This window comes from Canis lupus, chromosome X (genome assembly GCF_048164855.1).
Source record: "Canis lupus baileyi chromosome X, mCanLup2.hap1, whole genome shotgun sequence".
In the NCBI taxonomy this organism is placed as follows: domain Eukaryota; kingdom Metazoa; phylum Chordata; class Mammalia; order Carnivora; family Canidae; genus Canis; species Canis lupus.
In genome coordinates this window covers 428,064-451,679 of record NC_132876.1, presented here as the reverse complement: position 1 = coordinate 451,679, position 23,616 = coordinate 428,064, and the positions used below count along the sequence as shown (strand labels likewise).

The window sequence follows — 23,616 nt, the reverse complement described above, 5'->3', positions numbered from 1 at the left end:
CTCCTAGTAATACTTGGATGCTCCTTAATAGGAAGACCTATCTATGTCTCATTAATTTTTGCACTCTAACATCTAGCATGGTTGCTAGTACTTTGTAAAGCTCCACAAATATTTTTGGGAATCCAGTGAATTACTTTTCTTCCAACTTCATATTTTCTTTAAATATGGTAGGATGTCTGTTGTAAATCTCCACTTAACCAATAAAAATATTGAGGCCAAGCCAAAGGTAGGCTTTGCAGAAGGCCAACAAAAACTCTTCTTTTGCCTATGCTAATCAGTTTTGAGTAAGGTAATTTAAGTAATATAATTGTATTAATTATCTAACCCATCAACATAGATTCATAATTCTTGTTCATTAAGATTTCATAAAAGGTTTGTTGGGGATCCCTGGGTGGCTCAGCAGTTTGGTGCCTGCTTTCGGCCCGGGGCGTGATCCTGGGGACCTTGGATTGAGTCCCGCATCAGGCTCCCAGCATGAAGCCTGCTTCTCCCTCCGCCTGTGTCTCTGCCACTCTCTCTCTCTGTGTCTTTCATGAATAAATAAATAAAATATTAAAAAAAAGATTTGTTAAAGTTGGGATGCCTGGATGGCTCAGCGGTTGGCTCAGGGCATGATCCCAGTCCAGGGATCTAGTCCTGCACTGGGCTCCCTGTGGGGGGCCTGCTTCTCCATCTGCCTGTGTCTCTGCCTCTCTCTGTGATGATTAAATGATGATTAAATGAATAAAATCTTTTAAAAAAAAGATTTGTTAAAGTCTTGCTGAAATTTCATTCATTCATTTAATGTACATTATGTCTGCCACATTTCCATAAACTACCTCTCATAATTTTTTACAAATAAAAATTATGTTTGTGTGAAATGTCTTTGTTGATAACTTTGTAATTTTCTAAGTACACACTTACTTGAAACCTGTTCTAGGATCTAACCCAGAAGATATTTAGGTTACTGATTAGTGACTAAAAAGTTTTCCTTCTTTTTCTTTGTTAAAAGTGGTATTATATTTACATAAATCCAGTCATAAAGCACCTCTCCTATTCTCCTTATTTCCTTTGATCATTGAGAGTAGTGTAATGATATCATCTGAATTATAGCTTACCCATGCCAGGACACATATACTTTCTCTTTCTGAGAACATAGTCAGAATATTGTACTTGTTGCCTTTGCAAATATATATATTTCTAAATGCCTGAGGTGATTTTGGATCTTATGCTTCCAAATACTAATCCTTTAGGCATATGCCACCTGTTATATTCATCCTTCTTTTCCATCTTTTATATATTATACTTTTGAAATAAGAACTATGAGCTCACTGTAAAACTTCCTATGTAGCCCCATGGTTTCCCTCATTTCTCCTTTAATAGAATAATTTGCTGTTTCATGGTCAAAATTACGTTTTTGAGAGCTTCCCAACCTTTAGAGTCTAAAATCATCTTAATGTAAATTAAGGTCCAACAAGTATCAATCACAATAACAGAAACTTTTGGAGAACAGCCATAGCTAGAAATTCTAGTCAGAGTAGGCAATTACATAATAGGTCAATTTGAATCTTTTCATGGTTATTACTAAGGAAGAAGCATTACCTCCTGAAAGGCTTAAAGCCAAGAATCCATTTAGCTCCCGTCAATTTTTTCTTCCAAATGTCTCTCAGATTTGTCCTTCTTTTTCCATTCCTATAGATGCCTTCATCACCTCATACCTGGACTACTGCCATGGACTAGATGGTTTCCTTGTCTCTAGCCCATCCATATTCCAATCCATTTTCCATACTATTGCCAGATTAATCTTCTTAAAACACTTTCATCATGTCACTCTTCCAGCCTGAGACCTAGCTCGAATGTCACCTTCTTTGTAAAATCTTCCAAACCGTCCTAAGAAGAGTTAATAGCTGCCTAGTCAATGTTTTCATAGTTCTTTGTGCATACTCTTATTAGTATAATAATCACCTGTTTAATTATTATTTTCCCTCTCCATTTTCTGAGAGCTCCTTGAGGGCAGGCAAAAGGATTGAGTCGTATCATTACGATGGCATTCAAGACTTTGCATAATTGGCCCTATCTTGTCCCACCACCTCAGGATCTTTACATGTGTCATTTCCTCTGCCGACCATGTTCTTCTTCTTTTTCTTTCTACTTATTCTTCAGGTCTAAGATTAAAAATCTAATCATTGAAGATAACTTTCTGACACTCTTAACTGATTAATTAATCAACTCATTTAAAAAATATTTATTGGGTGCCAACTTTGTGGCAGGAAGTATTAGCCATTTGGGATATATAAGTGAACAAAACAGACAAAAATTCCTGCTTTTATGGAGTGTATCTTCTAGTGAGAGGAGGCAGATGATTAAACATAATATATAAGTCTGTCATATAATTCATTATAAGATGTTAGGAGCTATAAAAAAAAATCCAGAAGGCAAAAGCGGTATGCTGGAGGTACTAGGAATTTTAAATGTGGTGGCAAGGGTAAACCTCATTGAGAAAGATGACTTTTGAAGAAGGAGGGAGTTAGTCATAAAGCTATCTGGTGTAAAGTAGGCCAGTGCAAAGGTTCTAAGCTGGGATTGTATCAGATATACTCTAAACCATCTTTTTTTTTTAAAGATTTAATTTATTCATTCATCTCACACACACACACACACACACACACACACACACACACACACACACAGAGGCAGAGACACAGGCCAGGGAGAAGCAGGTTCCATGCCAGGAGCCTAACGTGGGACTCAATCCCGGGTCTCCAGGATCACGCCCTGGGCTGAAGGTGGCGCTAAACCGCTCAGCCACGGGGCTGTCCCTTTTGAAGATATTTTCTATTGATGTCCTTCATGAGACATAATGAAATTTGCTAGGATCTTCCTTTTGCCTCTCCCCCTTTCTGACCCAGCCTCTAATTTAAACCTATTATTTTTTTACTCCTAGTCATTATCTATGAAACTATCCTCCTTCTACACCCATTTGTGTTACTTGTGTAATATCTATATTTCAGAGTATAAAATATTTTGGTTTATTCTGTCATTTCATCAGCATCACTTACTCTTATATTTACAGGTAAATATAGTCATAGCTCACCATCAATCATACGCCAAATGTCTCCTATGATTTCCTGGTTATCTCAAGCTTTTTTATTTCTATTAAATCCCTTAGGGGCAGCCTGGGTGGCTCAGTGGTTTAGTGCTGCCTTCAGCCCAGGGCGTGATCCTGGAGTCCCGGGGATCGAGTCCCACGTCGGGCTCCCTGCATGGAGCCTGCTTCTCCCTCTGCCTGGGTCTCTGCCTCTCTCTCTCTCTCTCTCTCTCTCTCATGAAGAAATAAATAAAATCTTTAGGGCACCCTGGGTGGCTCGGCGATTTAGCGCCACCTATAGCCCAGAGAGTGATCCCGGGGTCCCGGGATGGAGTCCCACGTGGGGCTCCCTGCATGGAGCCTGCTTCTCCCTCTGCCCGTGTCTCTGCCTCTCTGTGTGTGTCTCTCATGAATAAATAAATCGAAAAATCTTTTAAAAAATCCCTTAGTTAGGCAACATGGGAATATTATTTTCTGAGTCTTGCATATTCATTATAGCCTGTATTTATGCATCTTCCTGTTGTTTAGTCATTTATAATAAGTAGTTTTCTAACATCACAACTTTTGCATATTTCTCTGACCATGTTTCTTCTGGAGCTCCTTCTCTGGAAGAACTCTAAAACTACATGTAAAAATATATCAATATTCATTATAATAAATATTTATTACATGTTAATCAATACCTACTTATATATTATATATAACCTTTTTATATATTATATAAATATAATTATATATAATATTGTATTGATTCTATTGATATGTTTACATATATGTACAAACGGTATTACATATACATAGACATAATTACCATACATATATAATGTGGATCAGAATCTGGTGCTCATGGGTGAGCAAACCCTTGGTGGAATATGTGCATCTCTGGCAGGCTGCAGTGACCAGTTCTGTACAGTCTTTCAGAACTGAAGATTCCTTGAGGAAGTAGGTAAAGCCACCATAGTAAACTCTGGGCTGCATTTTTTCCACTTTTCCACTTCCACTTTTGGTTTTTCTTATAGGCATTTGAACCCACATCCTAATTAAGGCTCACCCATAGCCTAGGCCAAGACAGAATATTTAAGTTGATGTATCACTCTTCTGTTGGTGGATTTTTTTGCTACACTACACTTTCACTGATGTGCACATCTTTGAGGTTCTCCATCCCAAATCTATGACTTGCAAGTACCCAAGGCCTTCTCCTACAAGCATTAACAGTCAAGCCCAGAGTCCTGAAAGCATTAAAACTCAACCCAAGGCATAGGACCTGACTAGACATTTTTCCAAAGAAGACATACAGATGGTCAACAGACACATGGAAAGATGCTCAATGTCAATCGTCATCAGGGAAATGCAAATCAAAGCCACAATGAGATATCACCTTACACCTGTCAGAATGGCTAAAATCCAAAAGACAAGAAACAATAAATATTGGCAAAGATGCGGAAGAAAAGGAACCACCCTTGTGCACTGCTGGTGGGAATGCAAATTGGCATAGCTGGTAAAACCGTATGGAGGTTCCTCAAAAAACTAAAAATAGAAACTATATGATCCAATAACTCCACTATTGGGTATTTACCCAAAGAAAACTGAAATACTTTGATATTTGATGTAAAATATCTTGAATATTTGATAATAACAATAATTTGAAAAGATATATGCACCCCAATGTTTCCTGTAGCATTCTTTTCAATAGTCATATATTGAAGCATATATATGGAAGCAGCCTAAATATCCACTGATAGACGAATGAATAAGGAAGATGTGGTGTATAAGTATCATTCAGCCATAAAAAAGATAAAAGCTTGCCATCTGGACAACATGGATGGACCTGGAGGGTATTATGCTAAGTGAAATAAGTAAGACAAAGACAAATCCCATATGTTTTCACTTAAATGTAGAACCTAAAAAATAAAAAAATGGATAAACAAACAAAAGGCAGAATCTGACCTATAAATACAAACAACAAACTGATGATTGCCAGTGGGACACAAGCTGAGAGGATGGGCAAAATGGGTGAAGGGGAAGAGGGAGACACAGGCTTTGAGATATGGGATGGATAAGTCATGGGAATAAAAGGTGCAGCACTTTTAAAAGGCGCAGGACTAGGGAAGATAGTCCACGATGTTGTAATAGGACTGTGTGGTGACAGGTGGGAGTTACACTTGTGGTGAGCATAGCATCACCTATAGATTTGTTGAATCACTATGTGGTACCCCTGAAACTAACAAAACATTTTCTGTCAACTGTACTCAAAATTATTTTTAAAGATTTTATTTATTCATTCATGACACACACACACACACACACACATGCACACGCACACACAGAGGCTGACACAGGCAGAGGGAGAAGCAGGCTCCCTGCAGGGTGCCCGATGCAGGACTCGATCTCAGGACCCCGGGATCACAACCTAAGTTGAAGGCAGATGCTCAACTGCTGAGCCACCCAGGTGTCCCACAAATAAAACCTTTTTAAAAAGGCACTCAAGCCCAGGACTTTTACTTCTAGTTAGGTTGAAGAAAGTTACAAAAGATTGCTTTTCTAGCCCTAAGAATGAGAATCAGCCAGATAAGGTACAAGATCAGAGTTCAAAAAATTCATCAGACTTTTGGTTTCAGCTCTGACATGTAAAGAGCTTGGAAGTCATCCGTCCCATACTCACAATAAGAAAAAGCTAATCAAATTTAAAAGCAATGGCTCTTTTTGGACTTGGACTACTGAGGTTTCAGGGCAAACTGCCACCCCCAAATCTGGAGAGACTGGAAAATCCAAAGAGGCAGAGCCAAGATCTATTTACCTGGAGCAGAAACTCCATTTACTTAAATGGTAATTTTGATAAATTGCTGAAGGCTGAGTGTGGACTACCTTGAGGGGGAGAAACTTCTGAGATCACAGTCTTAAGGGGGAACCCACACTTTCATGGGTTTTTAAATCCATGAATCCCACAAGGTTTTTATGGTATAGGGCCCCAAATAATTCCACATGGTTTTGACAGAGAAGGGGGAGAATGAACACTGTATTGTCCATAACAAAGTATCCTCTAAACAGAGCTGTCTCTATAACAAAGGCCTGCTCTCCAAGGGAAAAGACTTTATCAGAGTCTTACCCCATCCAGGAAAAGGTCATTTCTCTCACTTGGGCCTTCTAAACCTTTCTGTCTTACTAAGAGAGATGCTATCAAATACTGTTAAGGACGCAGCCCAAGGCCACAGGCCCACTATAAAACTAAGATTTAATCATGAGATCATAGAATGCATCCCCTATACCACCATGTCACCAGACTTCAGTACAATAAGAGTAGATTATAATGAAATATCTGCAAGATGCAGACTCTAGCTGGTACATAGTCCTTAGGGTATATCAAGGACAAAGAGACAAAAATGAAGGACACTAGGAAAATGTGAGGACTTTGATACCTACGGCTACCAGATTAAAATAAAATGACATACTAAAGTCTATTCATGTCAGTACCACTACACAGTACATCACGCCTGGCCTTAAACAAAAAATTCATAAGACATATTAAAAGGCAAGAAAAAATACAGTCTGAAGATACAAAACAGGCATCTGAGCCAGACTCAGATATGATAAAGAGTTTTGAATGAACAGACATGATTAATATGTTACGGGCTCTAATGGAAAAAGTACGCAATATTCAAGAATGGATGGATAAATGTAAGCAGAGATGTAAACTCTACAAAAGCATCAAAAGGAAATGTTAGAAGTAACAAGACACTGTAAAGAAAATAAAGAATGCCTTTGATGAGTTCATCAGTAGACTGGATATGGCCAAAGAAACAATCAATGAATGTATGCATAGGTCAAGAGAAATCTCACAAACTGATTAGCAGGAAGTAAAGAGAGAAAGGAGTTGAAGGAATAATTGAGGTAATCATGGCTAAAAGTTCTCAAAAAAATTTTTTTGTATATTTTTTATTGGAGTTCGATTTGCCAACATATAGCATAACACCCAGTGCTCATCCTGTCAAGTGCCCCCCTCAGTGCCCGTCATCCAGTCACCCCCACCCCCCGCCCTCCTCCCCTTCCACTACCCTTTGTGCATTTCCCAGAGTTAGGTGTCTCTCATGTTCTGTGTCCCTCTCTGATATTTCCCACTCATTTTCTCTTCTTTCCCCTAAAAGTTCTCAAAAATTATTGACAAACAGCAAATCACAGATCCAGGAAGGTCAGAGAATGAGGATGATAAAGTGATCACTTTTTAGAAGGTAGTAAGAGGTATGGATACTTGAATCCAGGGTGACATATTGAAGGATATGGCGAGGGGAGGGAGCTAGCTTAGGGAGGCTACTGCAAAGTATTGTAAGCAGCAGGGCGCAAAATCAGAACTTTGAGAATTCTGATACAGTGGGGGACGGCCCGGGCTTAAAGGTGCTCAGGTGGCAAAGCAGGGTGGAATCCCAGGTGGGACAGTGTGGCCTCAGGATCTCCGGAGTCACAAGAATGGGAGTGCCTGGGTGTGGCAGAGTTCCCAGACATCAGACTGGAGAAGTCAACTGAAAATTGCGAGTCTAGGCACCAGCTTTCTGCTCAGTATTGCCATAAACTGTGAACCGCTGCACAGTCAGGCGACTGCTCTCCAAGCTGGGGCACTGCAACAGGCAGAAGCGGGGCGAGACCTGTTTCCCTATCCTGGAAGGAACAGCATGAGTCCATGCCACAAGAGTCCATAAAATTTGGAGACTTGAAACTCAGTCATGTGCTTGAGATAAAAATGCTGGGTCAGAGGGTGGGTGAACACAGAGTTGGAACGGAAACCAGAGAAACAAAAGCGATTGACTGCTTTTCTGTGAGGGCTCACTGAAGAGTGAGGGATGTGAACTTACAGCTCTGGGGCTGCAGAGCAGAGCACTACCATTTTCACGGATCCCCCCTCCCACCTTCCAAGCTGAAAGCCTTCAGGGAGCAAAGCAGAGCCACACAGAGGAATCCAGAGCCACGTACACTAAGCTCAGCCCTCTGGCAAAAGATGCGCATTTCCACAAGCGCAAAGGCACTTGAGAAAAAGTGGGCCCCTCCCCCAGAAGACCACCAGGAACAATTGGCTAGTGCCAAGTTCACCAATCACAGAGAACTGTGAAACTTCAGCTCTTGGGGAAAACAGTATATAGCATTTGTAGATTTTTAAAGAATTATTTAATCTTTCAGTTTCATTTTCAGCTATTTTCTTACTTTTTCAGTTATTCTGTTATTCTTTTGAATTTTTCATAAATAAATATAGATTTTTGACTTGTTTATTTTACTTTATTTTATATATATATAAAATATATATATGCATACACACACACACACACATACAAACACACACAAGTTTTTCTTTCTTTCCTATTTTCTTTCCTATTTCCTATTTCTTTTAACAAGCAGGCCAAAACACACCCAGGAACTAGTATTTTGTTTTGTTCTCGTTCGATTTTTTTCTTATTTTCTTTTGTTTTTGTTTTTTTCTTGTTTGTTTTGTTATTATTTTCTGTGGTTGCTAGTATTATCATCTTTTCTCTCTCCTTCTTCTGTTCTTTTCTGGACACAGTGACAAGATGGAAAGATTCACCACAAAACAAAGAACAGGATTGGTATTCACTGCCAGGGATTGAATCAATATGGATACAAATAAGATGTCTGAGCTAGAATTTAAAGCAATGATTATAAAGATACTGGCTGGGCTTGAAAAAGCATAGAAGACACTAGAGAGTTCCTTACTGTAGAAATAAAAGAACTAAAATCTAATCAGGCTGAAATTAAGAATGCTATTACTAAGAAGCAGTCAAAATGGAGTCTCTAACAATGAGGATAACTGAGGCAGAAAAGAGAGTCAGTGATATAAAGACAAAATGATGGAAAATAAGGAAGCTCAAAAGAAGAGGGAAAGAAAACTATTAATCATGATGGCAGATTTAGGGAGCTCAGTGATTCCATAAAGCAAAATAATAGCTATATTATGGGAGTCACAGGAGAAGAAGAGTTGGAAAAAGGGGCAAAAGGATTAGTTGAACGAATTATAGCTGAGAACTTCCCTAATCTGGGAAAGGATATAGGCATTCAAGTCCAAGGGGCAGAGAACTCCCCTCAAAATCAACAAAAATAGTTCAACACCACAACATAATATAGTGAAGCTTGCAATTTACAAAAGCGAAGAGAAAATCTTGAAGGCAGGTCTGGATATAGAGAGAGGCCCCTAACCTATCAGGGTAGACACATAAGGCTGGCAACATATCTGTTTACAGAGACCTGGCAGGCAGGAAAGGACTGGCATGATATTTTTAACATACTAAATGGGAAAAATATGCAACCAAAAAAAACTTTATCCAGCAAAGCTGTCATTCAGAATAGAAAAGAAAAAAAAAGAGTTTCCAAGATAAAAAATGACTAAAGGATTCATGAAACGTAAACCAGACCTGCAAGAAATATTAAAGGAGACCTTTTGAGTAGAAACAGAGCCCAAAAGTAACAAAGACCAGAAAGGAAAAGAGACAACATGCAGAAACAGCAACTTCACAAGTAATACAATGGCACTGAATTCATATCTTTCAATAATTACTTTGAATGTAAATGAACTAAATGCTCCAATAAAAAGACACAGGCTATCAGAATGGATTAAAAAAACCCATTGATACAATGCTTACATGAGACTCATTTTAGACCCAAAGATTCCTCCAGATTGAAAGTGAGGGGGGTGAAGAACCATTTATCATGCTAATGGGCATCAAAAGAAAGCTGAGGTGGCAATCCTTATATCAGACAAATTAGACTTTAAGCCAAAGACTATAATAAGAGATGAAGAAGGACACTATATCACAATAAAGGGGTCTATCCAGCAAGAAGATCTAACAACTGTAAATATGCATATCCCTAACCTGGGAGCAGCCAAATATATAAACCAATTAATAACAAACATAAAGGAACTCATGGACAATAATACAATAGTAGAAGGGGACTTTAACATCCCACTCACTGCAATGTACAGGTCATCTAAACAGAAAATCAACAAGGAAACAAGGGCTTTGAATGACACACTGGCCCAGATGGACTTCACAGAAATACTCAGAGCATTCCATCCTAAAGCAGCTGAATACACATTCTTCTCCAGTACACATGGAACATTCTCCAGAATACATCACATACTGGGTTGCAAATCAGGTCTCACCTGGTACTGAGATCATACCATGCATGTTTTCAGACCACGACGCTATGAAATTAGAAGTCAACCACAGGAAGAAATTTGGAAGGTCCACAAATACATGGAGATTAAAGACCATCTTATTAAAGAATGAATGCATCAACCAGAAAATTAAGGAAGAATTTAAAAAACACATGGAAACAAATGAAAATGAAAACACAACATTTCAAAACCTTTGGGATACAGCAACGGTGATCCTAAGAGGGAAGTATATAGCAATGCAGGCCTTCTTAAAAAAAAAAAACCCAAGAAGTATCAAATACACAACCTAACCTTATATCTAAAGGATCTGGAAAAAGAACAAATAAAGCCTAGATCTAGCAGAAGAAAAGAAATAACAAAGATAAGAGCAGAAACTAATGATATAGAAATAAAAAACCCCAGTAGAACAGGTCAATGAAACTAGGTGCTGGTATTTGAAAGAATTAATAAGATTGATAAACCCCTAGCCAGATTTATCAAAAAGAAAAGAGAAAGGACCCAGATTAATAAAATCATGAATGAAAGAGGAGAGATCACAACCAACACTGTAGAAATACAAACAATTATAAAAGAATATTATGATCAATTATTTGCTGACAAATTAGGCAATCTGAAAGAAATGGACACATCCCTGTAAACTTATAAACAACCAAAACTGAAACAGAAAGAAAGGGAGAACCTGAAGAGACCCATAACCAGCAAAGAAACTGAATCAGTAATCAAAAATCTTCTAACAAACAAGAGTCCAGGGCCAGACTGCTTCCCAGAGGAATTCTACCAAACATTTAAAGATTTAATACCTATTCTTCTGAAGCTGTGTCAAAAAACTGAAATGGAAGAAAACTTCCAAACTCTTTCTATGAGGCCAGCATTACCTTGATCCCAAAACCAAAGACTCAACTATATAGGAGAATTACAGACCAATATCCCTGATGAACATGGATGCCAAAGTGCTCAACAAGATACTAGCTAATAGGATCCAATTTAATAGGTGCATTAAAAGGATAATTCACCACGACCAAGTGGGATTTATTCCTGGGCTGCAACAATGGTTCAACATCTTCAAATCAATCAGTGATACAGCAAATTAATAAAAGAAAGGACAAGAACCATGTGATCCTCTCAGTAGATGCAGAAAACGCATTTGACAAACTACAGCATCCTTTCTTGATTAAAACTCTCTGCAGTGTAAGGGATGGAAGGAATATACATCATCATAAAATCCATATATGAAAACCCACAGCAAATATCATCCTCAATAAGGGAAAAGTGAGAGCTTTTCTTCTAAGGTCAGGAAGATGACAGGGATGCCCACTCTCACCATTGCTATTCAACATAGTACTTGAAGTCCTAGTCTCAGCAATCAGACAACAACAACAAAATAAAAAGCATTCAAATCAGCAAAGAAGAAGTTAAACTTTCACTCTTTGCAAATGACATGATACTTTATGTGGACAACCCAAAAGACTCCACCCCAAAATTGCTAGAACTGATGCAGAAATTCAGCAAGGTCACAGGATATAAAATCAATGCACAGAAATCAGTTGCATTTCTGTACACTAACAATGAAAGAGAATAAAGAGAAATCAAGGAATTGATCCCATTTACAACTGCACCAAAACCCGTAAGATACCTAGGAGTAAACCTAACCAAAGAGGTAAAGGATCTGTACTCTGAAAACTACAGAACATTTATGAAAGAAACTGAGAAAGACACAAAGAAATGGAAAAAAATTCCATGTTCATGGATTGGAAGAACAAATATTAAAATGTCTACACTACCCAAAGTAATCTACATATTCAACACAATCCCTATCAAAACACCACCAGCATTTTTCACAGAGCTGGAAAAAACAATCCTAAAATTTGTACGAAAAGACTTCAAATAGCCAAAGCCATGTTGAAAAAGAAAACCAAAGCTGGGGCAGCCCTGGTGGCCCGGCGGTTTAGCGCCTGCCTTGGCCCAGGGCCTGATCCTGGAGACTCGGGATCGAGTCCCGCGTCGGGCTCCCTGCATGGAGCCTGCTTCTCCCTCTGCCTGTGTCTCTGCCTCTGTGTGTGTGTGTGTGTGTGTGTCTCTCATGAATAAATAAATAAAATCTTAAAAAAAAACAAATTGGGAACAAAAAATAAATTTTCAAAAAAAAAAAAAAGAAAAGAAAAAGAAAACCAAAGCTGGAGGCATCACAAATCTGGAATTTAAGCCCTATTTAAAGCTGTAGTCATCAAGACAGTATGGCACTGGCACAAAAACAGACACATAAATCAATGGAACAGAATAGAGAACCCAGACATGGACCCTCAACTCTATGGTCAACTAATCTTTAACAAATCAGGAAAGGGTAACCTATGGAAAAAAGACAGTCTGTTCAACAAGTAGCATTGGGAAAATTGGACAACCACATGCAGAAGAATGAACCTAGACCATTTTCTTAGGCCATATTCAAATAAAAGCTCAAAATAGATGAAAGACCTAAATGACAAGAATCCATCAAAATCCTCGAGGAGAACACAGGCAGCAAGTGCTTTGAACCTCAGCTGCAGCCACCTCTTGCTAGACACGTTTCCAAAGGCAAGGGAAACAAAAGCATAAATGAACTATTGGGAATTCATCAGGATAAAAAGCTTCTGCACAGCAAAGGAAAGAGTCAACAAAACCAAAAGGCAACCTACAGAACAGGAGAAGATATTTGCCAACATCTTATCATCAGATAAAGGGTTAGTATCCAAGATCTATAAAGAACGTATCAAACTCAACACCCAAAGAACAAAAAAAATCTAGGCAAGAAATGGACAGAAGACACGAACAGACATTTCTCTAAAGAAGACCAATACATGGCCAACAGACACATGAAAGAATGCTCCACATCACTCGGCTTCAGGGAAATACAAATCAAAACCACAATGAGATACCACCTCACACCAGTGAGAATGGCCAAAATCAACAATTCAGGAGACAACAGGTGTTGGAGAGGATGTAGAGAAAGGGGAACCCTCTTACACTGCTGGTAGGAATGCAAGCTGATGCAGCCATTCTGGAAAACAGTATGGAGGTTCCTCAAAAAGTCAAAAATAGAAATATCCTATGGCCTAGCAGTTGCACCACTAGATATTTATCCAAAGGATGCAAACATAGTGATTCAAAGGGGAACATGCACCCCAATGTTTATAACAGCAATGTCCACCAGAGCCAAACTATGGAAAGAGCCCAGATGTCCACAGACAGACAAATGGATAACAAAGATGTAAGGTGTGTGTGCGTGTGTGCGGTGTGTATAATGGAATGTTACTCAGTTATCAAAGAGAGTGAAGTCTTGCCATCTGGAACGACATCGATGGAACTAGAGGGTATTATGTTAAGCAAAATAAGTCAGTCAATGAAAGAAAAATGCCATATGACTTCAGTCATGTATGAAGTTTAAGAAACAAAACACATGAACATAGGGGAAGGGGGAAGGAAAATAAGATGAAAATTTAGAGAGAGGCAAACCATAAGAGATGCTGAACTCTAAGAAACAAACTGAGGGGTGCCTGAAGTAAGTGGGGGAGGGATAACTGAGTGATGTGCATTAAGGAGCACACTTGATGCAATGAGCACTAGGTGCTACATGCAACTATGAATCACTAAATTCTACTTCTGAAACCAAAAAAAATAATATTTAATATTTATTAAGCTTTTCAGGGAGAAGAAAATGACATATATCAGAAACTTGGGTCTCCATTTAGAGGAGAAGAGTATCATAAAAGGAATAAATAAAGGCAAAATTTTTTAAGTGTTCTAAAAAAATAATAGTTTTAAGTAATAGAAGTAAAAATGTGGTGTGTAATTATACCATATAAAATTTAATGACTGGAAGAAAAATCATAGGGGATTAGAGGAAAGAATTGGAAATATTCTGTTATAAAGTTTATGTACCACACTTGAAGCAGAATAGTCTTATGTGGAGGTGGAATCAGATAAGAAAAAAATCTAGAGATCACAAACTCTGGGCAAGCACCAAAGAAAAATTTAAAAAGTGTAATTGAAATTTTAAGAAAGGAGACAAAATGGAATCACATTAAAGGAACAATTAATTAAAACAAGAAAAGGGAGTGCCTGTGTGGCTCAGTTGGTTAAACGTCTGTCTTTGGCTCGGGTCATGATCTCAGGGTCCTGGGATAAAGCCCGGCATCAGACTTCCTGCTCAGTGGGGAGTCTGCTTCTCCCTCTCCCTCTGCCTCTCCCCCCCATGCATTCTGTCTCTTTATCAAATAAATAAATAAAATTTAAAAAATATCCCTTTAAAAAATAAAACAAGAGAAGGCATAAAGAGGAAGAAAACAAGAAATGTAACATATGGTCATATTAACAAAAATGGTAAATATTCATCTAAAAATATCAAGTCACTTTATATATAAATGGCCTAAATATACCAGTTTTTTTTTTAAAAAAGATCATCAGTGTGAATTTAAAAAACAAAGATCCAACTTTATGTTTTCTATAAAAGAGTGATTTAAACCTTTATGGGCACAAGGTGTTTAAGTACAACATCTGAATAACTTTTGGCTGACCATTAACATATATTGGTCCAATTGACCTCAAGGAAGCTAATCTTTAAAGTAAAAAATAGAAGAATAACAACAAAACACAAAGACAGAAATTTTATTGCTAACAGACCTACCTTACAAAAGATACTAAAGAAAGTCCTTAGTCTAAAAGGAAAGACACTGTTTGGTAACTTGAACCCAGAATAAACAGAAATAAACAGCACTAGTAAAGGTATTTATGCAAGTAAACATAACAGAGAGTATATATCATTTTATCTTTTTTTTCTTTTAAAGAGAAACTATATAAAAATAACTTAAAAACTATATTGTAAAAAAAACTATATTGTTTGGCTTGTAATAGATTAAGATGTAAATCATATCCCATCAATTGGACAAAGGATGGAAGAGCAAAGCTTCCCTGTGTTGTTGGAATTAAATGATCATTAATCTAAAGTACATTACCTTAAGTTGTACCTCTGTGAATTGTAATTCACAGAGTAGTTAATAAGAAATAACTCCAGAAATCATAGTAAAAAATCAACAGTTCAATCACAGTAATTTAACTTGATCACAGTAATTTTAATAATGATAAATATAAATAGATGAAACAGTCCAATCAAAAGACAAAGACTATTAGACTAGATGAAAGAACAGAATCCAAGGATATGCCATCTACATTATATGTTACATTAGATGTGAAGAAATAAATAGGTTGAAAGAATAAAAGGATGAAAAACTGTACAACGCAAATGGCAACCATAAAAGAGTTGAAATAGCTATGCTTAGAAAAGGAAGGCTATTTCATAATGATGGAAGAAGGGTCAACTCATGAGAAAGACATAATAATTAGAAACGTGTAAAATACACATCTAACAAAAGAAAGTCTTCTCAATGTATCCTATGAGACTGGTATCTTACATCAAACTAGACAAATACTTCTTAAGTGAAGAAATTCCATTACTATGCAATGTCTATAATAAATATAGATGCAAAATTCCTCAACAAAATGTGAGCAAACCAAACCCACCAGGACAGGCATACACACTTTACTGCACTTTTCTTTATTGTACTTCACAGGTATTGCATCATTTTTAACAATTGAACGTTTGTGGCAAACCTTGCATCAAGCAAGTCTGTTGGTGCCATTTTCCCAACAGCATCTGTTTACTTCATGTCTCTGTGTCACATTTTGGTAGTTCTCACAATATTTAAAACTTTTTCATTATGATTCTATTTGCCATAGTGATCTATGATCAATGATCTTTGATGTTACTTTTGTAATTGTTTTTAGGCACCATGAACTCTATCCACAGAAGATGGTGAATTCAATAAATGTGTCAGAACACTGCTCCATCGACCAACCATTCCCCCCATCTCTCTCTCACCTTGGGCCTCAGCTTAGTTCGTGAGGTTTAAGGAAAGAAGCTGTCTCCATAACATTAAAGTGCAAGGTGAAGCAGTAAGTGCTGATGTAGAAGCTGCAGCAAGGTATCCAGAAGATCTGGCTACATTAAATAACAGAGTTTCAATATAGATGCAACAGCCATTCCGTTTTTGGGTATCTACTCAAGAGAACTGAAAACATTGTTCACCCAAAAACTTGTACATGAATGTCCATAGCATTTTCTTCATAATTGCCAAAGGGTGGGAATAAACCTAATGGATATAAACTGATAAATGAATAAATGAAATGCAGTATATACAATATAGTAGCATATTCTCCAGCAATGAAAAGTAATGAAGTACTGATTGATACTACAATAGGAATGAACCTTGAAAACATCATGCTAAGAAGCAAGTTGCAAAAGACCACACACTGTAGGATTCCATTTATATGAAATATCCAAGAATAGATAAATCCATGGGCACACAAAAGGATCACGTTGTCTAATGTTAGGGGTAGTAACAAGGATTAACTGCAAATGGGCAATGGAGATGTTACTGAGGTGATGAAAATGTCAAAAACTGGATTATAGTAATGGTTGCAACACTCAATAAATTAACTAAAAGTCCCTGAAGTCTACACTTAAAATGGCTCGATTTTATGGTATGGAAATCATATCTCAATACAAATTTTTCCCCTATTTTTTTGCCTAACCCCCCTCCCTCCCCTCTGGCAATCACCAGTTTGTTCTCCATTTAATAGTCTGTTTCTTTTTGTATGTGTTTGTTTTGTTTTGCTTTTTAGATTCCACATATAAGTGAAATTATATGATCCTTCTTTTTCTCTGACTTTTTCTCACTTAACATCATACCCTCTAGGTCCATCCATGTCATCTCAATACGGAAAATGTCAAAGACACTCTGGGCAGCATAGAAAAGAAAAGAAAGTTAATTTTTTTTCACAATGTGTTGAGGATGGTACAGAGCCCGTTGGGCTGTTGTACGCCGTTGTTGCCGCGGAGACGATAGGAGTGGTGGTTTTCCCATGAGGGCTGAGGATCGCGCAATGACTTGGATCCTTTAACATAAAAATTTTTTTGAATGACTCAGTAAGTAGGCCACAGAGATGAAGAGAACAGCAGAGGGCACATGGTCAATAACGATGCCTGTTGACTCCACATCTCTTGGTGAGGCCTGACTAACGCACAGGGTCCGTGTGCAGTCGAGTCACTATGTCGTACACCTGAAAGCAACATGACATTGTATACCCACTGAAACTGACACGACATCGTATATCCATGCCACTTCAGTGATCAATAAAATCATCTAAATAAATGAATAAAAACCCATGTCGCTGGCTCGAAATGCAGAGTAGCGATGGGGGCAAGGAGAAGTGGAAAGGTCTAAAAATACTCGGGAAGCAGAAGTGGCAAGATCTTGAATCGATGTCGGGAAGAGAGAGGATGCCTCCGACTCAGCGTGCTTCACTGGAATTGCTGCTCTCCTCCCCAACTTACTGTCTTCCTTCACGGCTCATCTCAGTGAGCGATCAGCCTGCTGGCACAGAGCAAGCACCCATTGATTGCCTTTGGAGTGAAAGAATAAATGAATAGAGTAGAAATAGGGCCAAACGGAGCATTTGCCGGTGCCTGCCAAACAGCCAGGCCTAAACTCACCGTCAAGGTCGCCTCAGCAGAAGTCTATCACGGTCTCCCTGTCACCTTATCAACCGTCTGGAAAAGCACCAGGTCCCACATAGTCCAGGAGAACACCTGCCTTCCTATAACGGGCACTCCCTGCCTAGAAGCTGCAGGTGTGCCACAGGCCGGGCTTTGCCACGAGCCTCTCATTCTGTGAATTCTTTACGTGAGGGCGGTGGCAGATTGTATGGCCCATATGAGTACAGGGCGCGTTTGGTGTGGCAGGAACAGGGTCACAGCGGCACCCAACTGGTGGATCTATGTTTACTTTGTCTTCAATCAGAAAGAGTCTTTTCTCACCAATGAGGTTTATTAATCCAGCCCGCTCCCCCACCGTCATCCTGGCAGGGAAAAAATACAAGTGGTGGAAAAAGTCCAGACACCAGGTGTCAGTTTGGATATTTTCTTGCTTCTCCCAGGGCTGACAAGTAGAGATACAGAACTGCTTGTGGTTCTTGGTACAGATACCAAAACTAGGAAGTGATCCGTCTCAGTGCAGATTTCCGAGAAATAAGAATTAGATGAGTCAAGTAAAGGATGTCCCCTGGAGTGAACTGATGCAGCAAACATTCCTTTCATCATCCTAGTTATGAGGTAGAGTATAACTGCTTTAAGTATGGTGATAAATAACATATTCACCTCTTTATGGTTGTGACGATCACAGCGTTTTGCATGGTTGCCATAATCACCGTAAGCAGTTACTTAATGTGGTGGCATTGGAATGACAGCACAATATTGGTCCATAGTGTTTAGAATTGTTTGTCTTTATAGTGAATGTAAAATAAACTGTAATTTTTCCTGCAGTGATTTCTGAAAGTGCCATATCCGCTAAGAAGCTACTCTGAGAGTGTTACATGGTAATAGATCATGCAAGTGTCCCTACATATGATTGCTGAGGTTTTTCTTTCAGCGATGAGTTAACAGTTAAATCACCCAAGTATTTTATAATGAGACTTTAGCTGGGTAGCACTTTGTTCATCCAACATAACGTCTTGGTCAATCACCTGGTTAAAATATTCATCAAAGCATTCACGAAAGCATGGTTTAGTGTTGACATTCAAGTAAGGCACTGAATGAATTTTTCCTAGCTTTCGGGGCAGTCAGTAGCTAAAATACACTTAAACTGTTTTTTCAGAGTTGTTTTAGTAATGGAGAGTAGTTCCTGGACGAAGTTTTCTAATGCCCTGCCCTGTCACTGCCGACTGCTGCTAGGCATTCTTCCTCAGGAGGGATAGACAAAGGGTGAGATCTGGGCAGAGAACACTAGTGGATAGTAGGACGAAAGAAAGTCAGTGCTGCAAGCTACTGCAGACCGCTGAGTTCCAGCTTCCACTCCGCCGCCCAGCAGTGAGGCTAGAACAGGGTAGGGACTCTCAGAAAGCTAGAAACCAAGTCGGTGTCAGACCCGAGTGGGGGGGGGGGGGGAGTCCGATCGAGTTTGCAACAATGTATACTGGGCGTCAGTCCCAACGGAGCCTGCTCCAGCTCCTCCAGCTCTTCCCGAGCGCTAGGCCCAATTGGCTCTGCGCTGGTCTCCGGGCCGACTTGTCGCGCAACTGGCATAAACCGTGACGACAGCCCTGCGGCAAGGCACGAGTGGCCTTCTCCTCTGCCAGGGTTAAGGTAAGGCCCACCGCCCTGGGGTGGGCGCCGTCCCCCTCATCCCCTGCAGCAGGCCTTAAAGAGAGCGCCTGGGCAAACCCAACCATCGCAGCCACCAAAGATACCCTTTCCCGATCCTTGGAACAGGACCCACCTGTGCCGGAGGTCGCGTCGCCCAACTCAGCAAAACGGGAGGAACTGTAAGCACTGAAAGCTTGGGAGGCAGCCTTGCGCCCGCCTTTTGCTTTTTCCCAGAGACTCTTGGCCCCGCGCTCCCCTCCCCCAGTCCGCTTGGGCCCAGCAGCCGAGAGGCCCCGCCCCACTTCTTCCGGCCCAGTGCGGTGGGCGCCGCTGCGCCCGGGACCGCGGCCGCGGCGGGGGCGTCCTAGAGCCTCCGATGCTCGAGGGTCGCGATGCGGTCCTGTAGCCGATCGCGTCGGTTTGACAGAGATGTGGAGCCGCGGGCGCAGAGAGAAAATAGACGGACCCGTAAAAGTGCGCTGCCCGTAACCCCTGGGTCCCCTTGTTTGCAGTTTCACAGCTGCTCTGGAATTCCCCCCACACACACACCGAGCTTGCTTATCCAGCTTTTCTGGAACAAACGTATTCATAGTTGCTTATTGAGGTTTTCTGAAACAAAAATTCTTCCATTTCCTTGCACCACTTTCTTGAGCTTAAATCACATACTACTCACTGCTGGACTCCCACCAATTCATTTGAGCTACTTGAATCCAGGGTCCAGGAATGATGCTTAGAACAGTGAATATAGTCAAAGGACACGAGTCATTAGGAATGCACATATTCTGCCTATAAGAATTCAAGAACAACACATATTACAAAAAGGACCAAAGCACACTGAAATACTGTTTACAATGAAAATCCAGGACAGAGGGGAAAAAAAATCGAGAACAAGACCAAACAGAACGTACAGATATTTGAAAACGAGAAACTGAGCAGTACTGCAGTTATCAGACATAAAAAACAGTATAATGTCAAAGGGTGATAAAGGAAATGGTTTGTAGAAATCAGAATCAACAAAAGAATGAAATGCTCGCATATTTTTGCCCTGGAATTCTTTCTCTCAACTGCTCTACCGTTACTTGTTCTATTCCAAAAATACTGCTTGTTATTTTGACTCAATTTAGATGTTACCTCCTCTATGAATCGTTCTCTGTCTTCCCAGATAAATTTCTATTTTTTTCCAATGGATTCAATGTGCCCAATGGATCCAATACAGGCCTCGACTGCAGCTATTTTCATTTTGGATTATAGCTTCTCCTTTGCATGCCTTTGTCCTTCAGTGAACAAGTGGCCTCTTGACACCACAAAAAATTACGATTCTTTGAATTTATAAGACCCTACACAAAACCTGACACATAGGATATATTTAGTTGATATTTCTTGAAAATTGTCTACAACTGATTAGACAGAAAAAAAGGCTATACCTACCATGTGAATGAATGTACAGAGGAATGACTGAATAAGGTAAGATTCTACATTTACACTGGCATTCATGCAATTATTAATGAATGCCTACTGTACATCAAGTGCTGTATTCGATTCTGGCTATAAAATGGTAAACAAAAAGCAAATAGAGTCCATGCCCTTATTGAATTTAAAGAACTGATAGAAACTACCCAGGTAAACAGGAAAAGGAACATTTCAGACTAAAGGAACATGATCAAAGGTCCTGTAATACGAAGGAGCATGACAGTAGCAATTAGGGTGAATAAGATCAATAAAGGTAAAGTGACATCAACAGATACAAAATACCCAGAAAGAGGCAGGAAATAGATTAAAGCCTGCTTAAGAATTAAAAAAGGAAGCCAGTTTCTTAAGAATTTAAAAAAGGAAGCCAGTTGCGTTAGAAATAATGACACTTAATAAACCTGCCTTATATGCCAAATGCTGGGTTAAGTCTTTTATAAAACCACTTAAGGTAGTTAATATTATTTTCTCTGCTTTAGGGGTAAGGAAACTGGGGGCACAGTAAGTTGAGAATTTTCCCAGAATCACAGAGCAGTTAATATTATTTTCTCTGCTTTAGGGGTAAGGAAACTGGGGCACAGATAAGTTGAGAATTTTCCCAGAATCACAGAGCAGTTAAATTTCAGAGCTGAGATTCAAACTTAGGTAATCTGGCTCCAAATCTGAAGACAGAAACTATAGTAAAAACTACAAAGAACTCTTTCACAAAACATGTTCATTGTTCCCAGATAATGTAGCATCTAGGAGAAACAATACTAAGTGCTTCAAGAAACAATACCCTGGAGTCATACTGTAATGCTATAGACAGAAGACTTTAGCCATTATTGGCAGTGGTAGTGGTGTCTTTGGTAAGTGATACCACCAAGCAACAATGATCGTAACATATGGATCAGCAACAAGCCAGAGTAGATGAGGAAGAAAATAGATGTTCCAGGTGTTGCTTGGTGAGCCATACATGAGGCTTTAGGCACAGGACTTTACCTCTCTGACCCTCAATTTCTGGTTTCACAAATGGTCATGATAACAGCATCTATATGATAGGGTTCTGATGATTAAATAAAGCAATGTGTATAAAGTACCTAGCCATGTCTGACATAGAGCAAATGCTCAATGAGTATTGGCTGCTATGACCATGATTTTTCTTATCATAATAAGGCGTTTTAGTGACTGAAGGGAGGAAGGTATGACCAACTAGTTAAGATGTGGTTCAGGTACAATCAGAGGAAAGTACCATGGAATATCAGATAAATATTGAATGGGTGAGGGATCCCTGGGTGGCGCAGCGGTTTGGCGCCTGCCTTTGGCCCAGGGCGCGATCCTGGAGATCCGGGATCGAGTTCCACGTCGGGCTCCCGGTGCATGGAGCCTGCTTCTCTCTCTGCCTCTCTCTCTCGCTCTCTCTCTGTGACTATCATAAATGAATAAAAAATTTAAAAAAAAATATTGAATGGGTGAAACAAAAGTTAATTTCCTCTACTTGGCATCAATTGCATTTTTAGTTAGCACTCACTATTGTGTTACAGTTGTCTCCTTGTTGATTTCTCTTATTACAATTTGTATGTGCTTGTGTGTGTGAAGTAGCTGACACTATCTAGCACAGAATGGAAACTTAAAAAGACATTTGTTGAATGAGTGAATTAATTTCTGAATAAAACCCAATAGGTACATATGTGCTCAAAATATTTACAAAATGGTAGTATCTGGGTCCTTTTATGACTTAGCCACACTGGCCTTCCTTACTTTCCTAAAATACACCAGACTTGTTCCAGCTCTGCTTCCAAATATATAATCTGCTCAACTATTTGTCTCCTCCTGCACTGATACCACTTGAGGCCAAGGGTTAGCATTTTTTTTTCTCTGTAAAGGGTCAGATAGTAAATATTTTAGGCTTTGTGGGACACATGCAATCTCTGTCTGTCACTACTCAATTCTGTCTTCATTGGACAAAAACAGCCACAGACAACACTTAAATCATGAGTATGAATGTATTCCATTAAACTTTACTTACAAAAACAGGCAAGATATAGAATTTGGCCAGTGGGCTATGTAAGTTGACAACACTTCCCTAGACCAACTATAAGACTGATGTGTAGGAGCTCTCATCTTTGGCCAACATCTTTATCTTAGTTTTATTAGCATCTTAATGAAGCTTTCATGGTCTCCAAACTTGTTCATAACCTTAAGAGTTGAAAAATAATTCAAACTGTGTATTATGATTTTGAATCTTCATTTATCAAAATGGTCCTTACAAAAACCAGCAACTAGTGATCTTTTAAAAATTAAAAATATAATCAAGAAAAGAAAGAGGAGAACAGCCCAGGTGGCTCAGCGGTTTAGCGCTGCCTTCAGCCCAGGGCATGATCCTGGGATCCTGGGATCCAGTCCCACATTGGGCTCCCTGCAGAGAGCCTGTTTTCTCCCTCTGCCTGTGTCTCTCTGCCTCTCTCTCTCTCTCTCTCTCTCTCTGTGTGTGTGTGTGTGTCTCATGAATAAATAAATAAAAACTTAAAAGTTAAAACTGAAAAAAAGAAAAGAAATAGAAAAAGATTCGTATTAAAAGTTATCTTCATTATGTAAGTACAAGTGACTTCTAATCAGAAAATTTATATTCTGGACATAGTGCAATGTTGAATTTGGCTGAGATTTTGTTCTATGATAACAATTCTATATACTCTA

At 39.2% G+C, this 23,616-nt stretch overlaps 2 protein-coding genes across 6 annotated transcripts in view; one reads left to right on the top strand and one right to left on the bottom strand.

The window, feature by feature from the left end:
• TMLHE (trimethyllysine hydroxylase, epsilon) overlaps positions 1 to 19,765 on the bottom strand; it is a 117,839-nt gene extending 98,074 nt beyond the window's left edge. For 3 of the 4 annotated variants that reach the window (XM_072818155.1, XM_072818157.1, XM_072818158.1), the window contains exon 1: positions 19,607 to 19,765. The gene's annotated coding sequence lies outside the window, so the exon portion shown is untranslated. The remainder of the gene's footprint in view (positions 1 to 19,606) is intronic. The other variant, XM_072818156.1, reaches the window with a different exon arrangement.
• Positions 16,924 to 23,616, top strand: part of SPRY3 (sprouty RTK signaling antagonist 3) — a 189,517-nt gene continuing 182,824 nt past the window's right edge. For both annotated transcript variants that reach the window (XM_072818160.1, XM_072818159.1), the window contains exon 1: positions 16,924 to 19,473. The gene's annotated coding sequence lies outside the window, so the exon portion shown is untranslated. The remainder of the gene's footprint in view (positions 19,474 to 23,616) is intronic.